At 45.9% G+C, this 10,180-nt stretch overlaps 1 pseudogene; it reads left to right on the top strand.

Annotated features, from left to right (window-relative positions):
• Positions 1–3,609: 3,609 nt before the first annotated feature.
• Positions 3,610–3,932, top strand: LOC102974932 (cytochrome b-c1 complex subunit 7-like; annotated as a pseudogene).
• Positions 3,933–10,180: the final 6,248 nt, after the last annotated feature.

Raw genomic sequence — 10,180 nt, 5'->3', positions numbered from 1 at the left:
GGTGGGGAAGAGGAGGATTGGGAGTTTGGGATTAGCAGTTGCAAACTATTATATATAGTATGGATACACAGCAAGGTCCTACTGTATAGCACAGGGAACTATATTCAACATCCTGTGATAAACCATAATGGAAAAGAATATGAAAAAGAATGTGTTTGTATAACTGAGTCACTTTACAGCAGAAACTAAACACAACATTGTAAGTCACCTATACTTCAATAAAAAAAATAAAATTGGCAGATGCTCAATGAGACAGGAAGGAAGGGGGTAGGGCACAACCATTAAAAGAATGACACAACCATTAAGAAGAACAGGATACCACAAAAACCAGTTAGAACCTACTTGGCCCAAGGTGGTAGAAGATTTGACTTCCAGTGGACCTTGAGCCTCATTATACGTTCATTGGAATACATTAGCATGTGCTAAATGACACACCCACAGGCGCCATGACAGTTCTGAGGCCAACCATAAAAAGCAAAAAAGTGGGCCGTGGCCCAGTTCCTAGAAATCTGCTCCTTCCCTAAAATAGTTGGAATAATCCTCCCATTCCTTAGCCTATGAAATTACCCAGCCCATAAAAACTAACCACCCCCGTCCCTCAGCTGCTCTTGCCTTTGGAGATGGTCCACATTCTCTCCATGGAATGTGTATCTCCCAGAGCCACGCTCACTTTCCAAAGAGATGACCCCGTGCCCTGAGGCCGTCTCTCACCTTCTGAGATGGTCCACACTCTGTCTATGGAGTATGTATCTCTCTAAATAAACCTGCTTTCGCTTTACTCTGGCTTGCTTTTTTTTTTTTTTTTTTTTTTTTTTTGTGGTATGCGGGCCTCCCTCTGCTGCGGCCTCTCCCGTTGCGGAGCACAGGCTCCGGAGCGCAGGCCCAGCGGCCATGGCTCACGGGCCCAGCAGCTCCGCGGCATGTGGGATCCTCCCAGACCGGGGCGCGAACCCGGTTCCCCTGCATCGGCAGGCGGACGCGCAACCACTGCACCACCAGGGAAGCCCTATGGCTTGCTATTGACTTCTTTCCTGCGTGGAGCCAGGGATCCTCACTTGGTGGCCCGTCCCAGGGACTGACTTGAGACCTGGGACATGACCGTCTTCTCACCACATTTTTCCTACAACACAAGGGAAAGAGCAGTCTAGAACGTCAGGCTCACTGCAGGGTGTTCCCCTCTCTCTAGCATCTTGACCTCTCAAATCCTGGGTACCTCGGTGGCTCTCCTCTGGCCATATAATTCAGAGCACTCCTCGGATAAGCAGCATTTTCATCATCTGTGAACTTGTTAGAAAAGCAAACTCATGCACCTGAACTTGACCCAGTGAGTCAGAATCTCTGGGGATGAAGCCCAAGAAACTGATTTAACAAGCTCATTTACATACATCAAAGGTGGAGAACCCTTGTCCAATGCTTTCAAACGATTTTTTTTGTAGTTTAATTCAGATTTTAAAGCTATTCTCTGAAGGAGGGTTGGTGTGTTACAAAATACCGTAGTTAGAGATGGAAGTCTGCAAGATATACTTTTCAAGCGTCGTCTCTGTTAATTCTCAAGAATTAGGGTAATTTTGGCTCACTTTTGTATCTCTAGCACCTGCAATAATCTTAGCCCTTGAGTAAGCCCTGAGGAAACATTCATTGAATACATAAAACTCTATGATGTAGTTTTTATTCTCCCCATTTTACAGATGGGAAAATAGAGACTCAAATGAGTAAATGACTCACCCAACATCATGCAGGTAGTATGTGGCACAATTGGTATTTGAAGCAAAGCATCCAACGCCTGTGCTACCCTGATGGGAACACAGTGGCCCCGGGCATCTGAGGGGGCCGCACTTAGGGAGGGCCCGGCAGTGCGGGAAGGAGAAGCAGGAAGGGCATCCAACCAGATGATCCTGCTGATATGGGCTCTCCTAAGGTGGGCACTGCTTCCGAGGCTGGAGCATTGGAAATGGTGTCACAGGTGTGAGTCCCACCTCGTCCAGTTGGATGTGTGGGGCTAGCAGTCTGAGCTCTGCTAAGAGAAGAGACAACCTATTCCAGGCCTTCTTTGTGAGGTTTTGTCCTCTGGTGCTTGAGGGTTTGGCTCCCAGAGCAGGGATTGTGGAAAATTCCTCTTATATCCAGAGAGCAAGCAGGTACCTGCAGGAGCGGAGGGGTGGGCAGCCACTCAGAAGAAAGCTTCCAGGGCACAGGCCGAGCTGCACTTGGGTTGGACTGGCTCCCCAGGGCGTCGCCTCTACGGGGCCACCTGGCCTGGTTTCCTTTCCCCAGAATAGCCCAGAGGCCTGTGGGATGGGAAATCCTTTTGGTTTCAGTGGATGCAGGAAAGTGCGTCACTGCAATGTGGGCTCCCGGGGGAGGGGAGGAACCTTTTCCTGAAGGAAGGACTTTTCAATACCCTCCTGCTCTGTCTCTTGTCTCCATGGAAATGGCAGAGAGGCCCAAACAAGAAGTTGGCTTCCTTGGGGAAGGGAGGGCCGACCCGTGGGTGAGCTTCCCACCATCAGAGTCTCCGGCTATGAACTACGGGATCTCCACAAGGTGCCATGGGATCCCATCTGGGTGAGGACAGTGACTAGGAAAGTGGGCTGGGATCCCACTGAACCCAAAGCAGGCCAATAGCGGTGGTCTAAGAACAAGATTCAGAATGTCCGGGTTGGAAGAGGCTTCAGAGATCATCTGGGACCCAGGAGTCATGTGACTTGCCCAAGGTCACACAGTAAGTCCTATAGACGAGGACTAAAATCCCATCTGATAGTGTCCCATCTGATAGATAGGACTAAAATCCCATCCTTCCTACTCCAGAAGGAAGCCTTCTTCAGTTATCGTTACGACACAAATTAAATCGTACATTGTTTGAATGTTGACCACGTGTAGGACCCAGTGCTGATTCCCTTCCATACATCACCTCAGAGACTTCTCACAAGGCTGAAAGGCGTGTACAACTGCCCCCTATTTACGGGCAAGGTAACGAGTCTTAGAGCCTGAGTGTGCCGGTCGAGGTCACATAGTTGCTAAGCAGCCGAGCTGGTAGGTAAACCTAGGGCATCTGACAGTAGACCCTGGACCCATAACCGCTATTCTTCCCTTCACAGTTCTGGGTCTTCTGCTCCTCCTGGGCTCCCACTCGCTGGCCCTCCCCTTTGTGCCCAGGGTGGCTCCCAACCTACGTGCCGAGTATCTGTCAGCTTCCGATGTTCAGGTGCACATCAGGTGCTGTTTTGTTGTAGGACACGACAGCGAGGGAGAAGCCGTAGGCCTTTTTCGAAGTAGCCGTCTAGATTAATAAAATAATTATTTTGTGGTTGCCAAAGTAACATCAGTGTTCTTCACAGAAGGCTGAGAAACGATGAATGAGTAGAAAGAAGGCAGAAAAAAAAAGAACTCATATGTTTGCTGGCCGTTTCTTCTGGAAATTGTCCACTTAACCCATTGAGGATCTTAACGATTGCCTCATCAATTTGCTCTAGGACCACGTTCTTTACACTCACAGCTGTGGTCGACATCTTTTTTTCCCTTCCCAATTTGTTGTTTGTCAGTGTATTTTGAAAAATGTTTTTGGCTCTAGGACTTACCCAGCAGGCAATGCTTCTGTCTTGGGTCAAAATGGTGAGCAGGCCTGCCCATTGCGGCATCAAGCAAGTGGCTGGAGGGTATTCGATGCTTCTGGGTTCAATAAACTGGGCTTAATGCAAGATGATACAATATATAAGAATGGCGATGTAAAAGAGGCCATAAGGAGGCTTCCTGAGAATGTTTATAATGACACAGTGTTTCACATTAAGAGAGCACTGGACTTGACCATAAGGCAGCTGATCTTGCCTAAAGAGCAGTGGACAAAATATGAGGAGGATAAATTCTACCTTGAACCATATCTGAAAGAGGTTATTTGGGAGAGAAAAGAGAGAGAAGAATGGGCAAAGAAATAATCATGTAGTCTAAATCTGTGGATGCAGCTGTCCTAAAGTAGTTTTATGAAGCTGGTTAAACCTGAAATGTACAATGTAGAACTATCTGGGCTGTAAATGTATTACTTTAAATAAATATCTATTATAATTATTGTTGGGAAAAAAAAGAAAAATGTTTTTGGAAGTTGGAAGTGGCTGCCTAGATTGCAGACCCTTGGCCCTGCAGAGACCCATTTGCTGCCCGACTGGCAGTGACAGGCAGACAGACATTGACATTGGCCATAGCAAGTTTTCCCTCCTGGCTGTCGAGGCTCTTCTTGGCCAGCCTGACCTGGAAAAAGCAGTTCTGCCCTTGGAGGTCCCAGTCGGGAGGCGGTTGGCAATGCCATTGCCATTTATTATCCTTCCCTGGGAAGGGCAGGGTTCTGCTCGGGAGCTGAGAGCCAGGGCTGCAGGGCCTGGAGATTCACCCTGGTCCTCAGAGCCTGTTGTGTAAGCCCGGGAGGGAGTTGAAAGGAAACGGTCCCGCAGCATCTCTCTCCATGCACGTAACTCTATTCAGGTTCCATTGGCTGGAGAGATGAAGTCATCAGCACAAGGACAATGTGTGTGGCTGGAGGGCCACCAGCTGCCTAAATTCCTCAGGGTTGCCTTGCTGCTTTCGTGTCCACCCTAGGAAGTAGGCAGAGCAGATGAGTAGGAGTCTACCTTACAGATGAGAAAACTGAGGCTCAGGTGGACAGCACCGGCTCTGGGACTAGAATCTGAGCTCCAGTGAGCTTTCACGATGAGGGGTGAGACGCTGGGTGTGGGGAGCCATGGTGTGGGGAGGGGGCCGTCTGAGAGTTTGGAAGAGGAGGAGAGAGGAGACACAGGCGTCTCTGTGGGTCCCCGGGCTGGAGACATGGACTCCACCTACTTTGCTCATTTTCTGCATCAGTTCTGTTCTCCCTCTGTTCCCTAGGGCCACCCTTGCCTCAGTCCCAGCTGTAAAAACAACGGGGGCACACACAGGACATTGTGGGGGAGTGAGGACACACACACAACACATGCTTAACCATGAAACCCCAGAAGCAGCCCCATTACCTAGGAACATAAGTCCACGATCTCTGTCACTGCCAGACAATAGTCCCAAGGCATAGCTGATGTGATCAGAAAGGAGAAAGAAATAAGAGCAGTAAACATTAAAGCAGAGGGTGACATTACTTGTAGATATGACTTTATACTCACAGCACCCAGGATATTCTATTAGAAAACACTGCCAACAATAGAATTCAGTAAGATGTCTGGGTAAAAAAGTCAGTATCTTCCAAAATAAGAAACAGACAGAAAAATATAATGGAAGAAAGAAGTCCATTTTGAATAGCTACAAACAGATTACATATCCAGGAATATAGTTATCAGGTTATGTGTAAGATGTCAATGAATAAAATTTGAAGATGCTACTAAAGAACATACACAAACATGCGAATAAATGGATAAATATCTGTAAGAGAGGAAGCTGCATACTACACATTTGCCAACGGTCTCTAGATTAATATTTAAATTGAGCATAATCCCAGTTGAAAAATAGGATTTTTTTTCTGGAATTAAACATATTAAAGTTTATGTGGAAAAAGAAATAGATGAGAATAATCAAATTCTGAAAAATAAAAGGTGGTCTAATCCTGAAAGACGTTAAAATATATTATAAAGCTAACATAAATTAAGCAGTTTGGTAATGGTGCATGAATAGACAGACCAATAAAACAGTGTGAAAAATACAGAAATAGATCCAAATATTCATAGAAATTTAGTTTATGATTAAGAGGACATTTCAAATCAGTGGGAGAAAAGGAGATTATTTAATAAATGGTGTTATGTTTAGACAAATGGTAGCCATCTAAAACAAAGTTTAGATTCCTTCTTAGATCCTCATACCCAAATAAATTCCAGATGGAGCAAAGATTTAAAAGGAAAAAAAACCCCTCACCATAAAAGTATTAAAAGAAAACATGGAGATTTTATTTAAATAATATCCAAATGGGGAAGGACTTTGTCTTTTCAAACATGACACAAAATCCAGAATCCATATAAGAAAGAAGATTGACACATATGATATCATAAAATTAAAATATTCTGCCTTGCAAAAATGACTATAAAGCCAAAAGATGAACAACACACTTGGCTGAAAAAAAATGTTTCCAACATGTGAGGCACAGACAGAGAGCTGATTTCCTTAAGACCTACATAAATTCCCACAGATGAAAAAGGGAAAGGACTAACAACCCAAAAGGAAAAAGCAAAGGGTTTGAGCAGAGAGTTCCAAGTTCACAGAAAAATAGATAACAGCGGCCTTTAAACACAAGAAAGGGGGCTTATTCTCACTGCTAAAAAAATGCAAACTAAAACTCCTACAAGGTGCCCTATTTACCTATTAAGCTGGCAAAAAAAAAAAAAGACGTTTGCTCACACATTAAGGGTGAGAAACCAGCACTCTGCAGCATTGCTGGGGGAGTGCAATACGGGAAAACCTCTTTGCAAGACCATTTAGCGATGCCTCGCAAAATAAAAACCGCACTAACCCTTGACCTAGCAATATCACGTTCCAGAGCTTCTCCTACACATACATGCACACATTTGCTTAGTGACATATGTATAAGGATATTATTAGTAGAAAAAGATTGGAAATAACTGCTGTGTATATCAACAGGGGACCAGATAGAGAAGTACCGTGTACTCTTACAGCGAAATACTCTGAAGCCTTTAGAAGCAATGTGACAGCTCTAAAATGACATGGAACAAGTTTCCAAATGTACGGACTCTATGGCATCGTCTACAGCCGGGACTTCCAAACTTTTTTGACCATAACTCACTGTAAGAACTATATTTTACATCACAAACTGGTTCGTTCGTTCATTCATTCATTGGTTTGTTCTTTCATTCATTTTCTTTCAACAGATATTTATTGAGTAACCACCACATTTTCAGACACTGAAATAGGCCTTGATGAGACAGCAGTGAGTAAAACAGATTAAAAAAAAAAAATCTCTGCCATCGTGGAGCTTACGAATATATATGAGAACACAAACTGTTTAATGTGGAAACAAGCAAAACTCTCCTGACAGAAGGCAAATCAGTGGTTGCCAGGGCTGAAGATGGGGGAAGAGATTGATTTTAGAGAAACACCAGGGTACTTTCTGGGGTGGTGGAAACGCCCTATATCTTGGTTGTGATGTGGTCACATGACTGAATGTATTTGGTAAAACACATCAAATTTCACACTTAAAAAGAGTGAATTTTGGGCTTCCCTGGTGGCTCAGTGGTTGAGAGTCCGCCTGCTGATGCAGGGGACACGGGTTCGTGCCCCGGTCCGGGAAGATCCCACATGCCGCGGAGCGGCTGGGCCCGTGAGTCATGGCTGCTGAGCCTGCGCGTCCGGAGCCTGTGCTCCGCAGCGGGAGAGGCCACAGCAGTGAGAGGCCCGCGTACCGCAAAAAAAAAAAAAAAAAAAAAGAGTGAATTTTTATTATATGCAAATTATACCTCCACAGGCTTGATTAAAAAAAAAACTGAAACAGAAGCGTCATGGCACAATACTTCATCTTTCCATATTAGATGTCCTAGCCTCTCTTCCATCCCATTTCATTCTTTTTCAGTAAACAAAACAAACAAGACCACACCTATGCTGACCTGATCAATTGATTTGATAACATTTTAATGCATCATTATCCATAGTTTGAAAAATTGTGGTCTATATTTGTTACTGTGAGTATAAGTAAAAGCTGGTGAATCTCATATATGGGCATATATATTAACAGAAAGTCTGATATATGTGTATATATATATGTGTGTGTGTGTGTGTACAAATATATACAAATATTAGCATAGCAATGAACTGCTATTAGCATAGCAATGATTGGAAACTGAGAGCCTGAGGATCAGGGAAAGGAGCAAGAATCTGATTTTACTAGAAACGCTTTTGGAGTATTTAACTTTTTAAAACCATGAGTATATGTAATTTTTTAGAATATATTTGAAATGTTGAAAAGAAAAGGGAAAACTCCTGAGAGCAGAATTGGGTTTGAATTATAAACTTCCTGTGTGACAGTGGGTAAGTTGCTTAACATCTCTGGGCTCTTTTTCCCTTATCTGTACTATAACGATGTTGGTCTATATGACCCTTAGGCCCTAGCCTCTTAGATATTCCAGTTGTCCTTGAGTCATCCTTCGAGTCAACCCCGTCTACTGGGGCATATTGAATTATTCAGGAGAAGGAAAGGAAGTGACGGAGCCATTCTCCATATCAGCAAACACTGACCACCACAACATGCAGAGCACTAGGCTAGAATCTGGGGCTACAGTCTCTGCCTCAATAGTCTAGTGAAGAAACAGCCACGTGTACGTAAAGGACACTGCCATACATCAGGTGGTACTGACCTGTCCACAGAATGCTCCTGGTCACAGAGGAGGGAGACTTCATCTTTACCTGGATGGATTAAGAAGAGCTTTAGAGAGGTGAGTACAGCAGGGCTGAATCTTAAGGATGTGGCCAAGCCTATCAGTCGGAAATAGAGAAGAAAGGGCATTCTGGTCAATGAGTACAGCACATCCAAAGTGTCGGGCCCTGAATACATCCACCGTACTCCAAACTCACGCCTCTGCCACCTTTGTCCAGCCTGGAGCATCTCCACTCTTCTCTGCTCTTCATATCCTATCCTTCATCGCAAGTCCACAGGCCTGAAAGAGCATAGCAAATGGCTCCTCCATGTAGCTGGCCTGAAATGTGTCAGAGAGGCTGTAGAGGGACAGAGGCTGCAGAGGTGGGTTGGAGTCAAGCTGTGAAGGGGCTGGTGGGCTTTGAACTTGATCTTGAGGGCAATGGGGAGTCACTGGAAGGGGAGGAGGAGCAGGGTCAACAGTCAGATTTGCTGCAGAAAGTTGACCGTGACGTCAGTGTGGAGAATGGACTGAAAGGCTTGAGGACCAGTTAGGAGGCTGATGCACCAGAAGGTTGGCCCCCTTCACTCCCAGCCTTTGTACCCAGAGAAGAACCGATTCTCCATGGACCATATGTGATCAGACTCCCAAAGAGACCTAGCCATGCGCCTGCTTGGGGCTGTGTCTGTTCCAAGCAGACTGAGCTCTTTGAGACCCTCCACCGGGGTGATAGGCGAAGGCTTGTGGTGGTCTCAGCTTATGCAGCCCAAAGCCTCGCCAACCTGGAAGGGCCCTCCTGGAGGAATGCACGGATCTACGCTGCTCTGCTGTAGCACGGAGAAGTGAGGGAGGACGAGTAGCAACGTCGGGCATGAGGGCTGCTCTCTCCATCCATCTCCACCGTGCATGTGAATCGTCTGGAAATCTTGCTAGAATGCAGATTCTGACCAGTAGGTCTGGACCGTGGCCTGAGATTCTGCTTCCAGGGAAGCTCCTGGTCCACAGACTACACTGTTGAGTGTCAAGGGTTTAGACCACATGGCACATCCATGGCAGGGCTGAGATTAGAATCCAGGTCTGCTGGGCTGCCTTCATTCTTTCATTTATTCATTCTTTTGTTTATTCAACAAAAATTCCTGCTTGCATTTTTTTTGTTGTTCGTTGACTTAAATGAAGCGCTAAGTGAAGTGCTTCCTATGTGCCAGGCATCCCTCTAAATGCTTTACAAATACTAACTCATTCAATCTCACTACAACCCCACACGGTAGTCGCTGTTATGGTCCCCATCTCAAGCTTAGGGAAACCGAGGCACAGAGATGTGAAGTAACTTGCCCAAAGTCTCCCATCTGGTAGGTGGCCCGGTGAATGCTGTCATTACCAGGTGAGCTGCAGTACCTGACCCCTTTCTGTAGCACCACGTGGAATGTGGGGCATTGGGTCCCCAAACCAAAGTGGAGGTGCTCGTAGAGCGGGGAGGGGGCTGCCTGGTGATGAGCCTGGAATCCCCTTCCCTTGCTGAACATGTGCTAATGGAGCCCATCCAGCCTCTCCACCTATTTCAGTGGGTTTGGGAGCAGAGTAGAGCAGCCTTTCTGGTGCCAAGGTATGTGAGTTTCCTGTGAGCCAAATGGACACCCAGAAGGCAGGAGAGCTTGAGCTGTCTTGTAAGTACCAGGGAACCCCAGAAACAAGAGGCTGTGGAGGAGATAACGAGGGGCCAGGGGTTAAAAGTGGTTAAAGTGAAACAGGTGTCCCCACGGAGGGAACCTCCCACAGGTGGAGATGACCATGGGCAGTTGGGTGTTCAGGAGGGGAGCTCTGGGGGAATGACCTGGGTGTGCGATATGCAT

This window comes from Physeter macrocephalus, chromosome 15 (assembly GCF_002837175.3).
Source record: "Physeter macrocephalus isolate SW-GA chromosome 15, ASM283717v5, whole genome shotgun sequence".
NCBI lineage: Eukaryota > Metazoa > Chordata > Mammalia > Artiodactyla > Physeteridae > Physeter > Physeter macrocephalus.
This window is presented reverse-complemented; position numbering and strand designations above follow the sequence as displayed.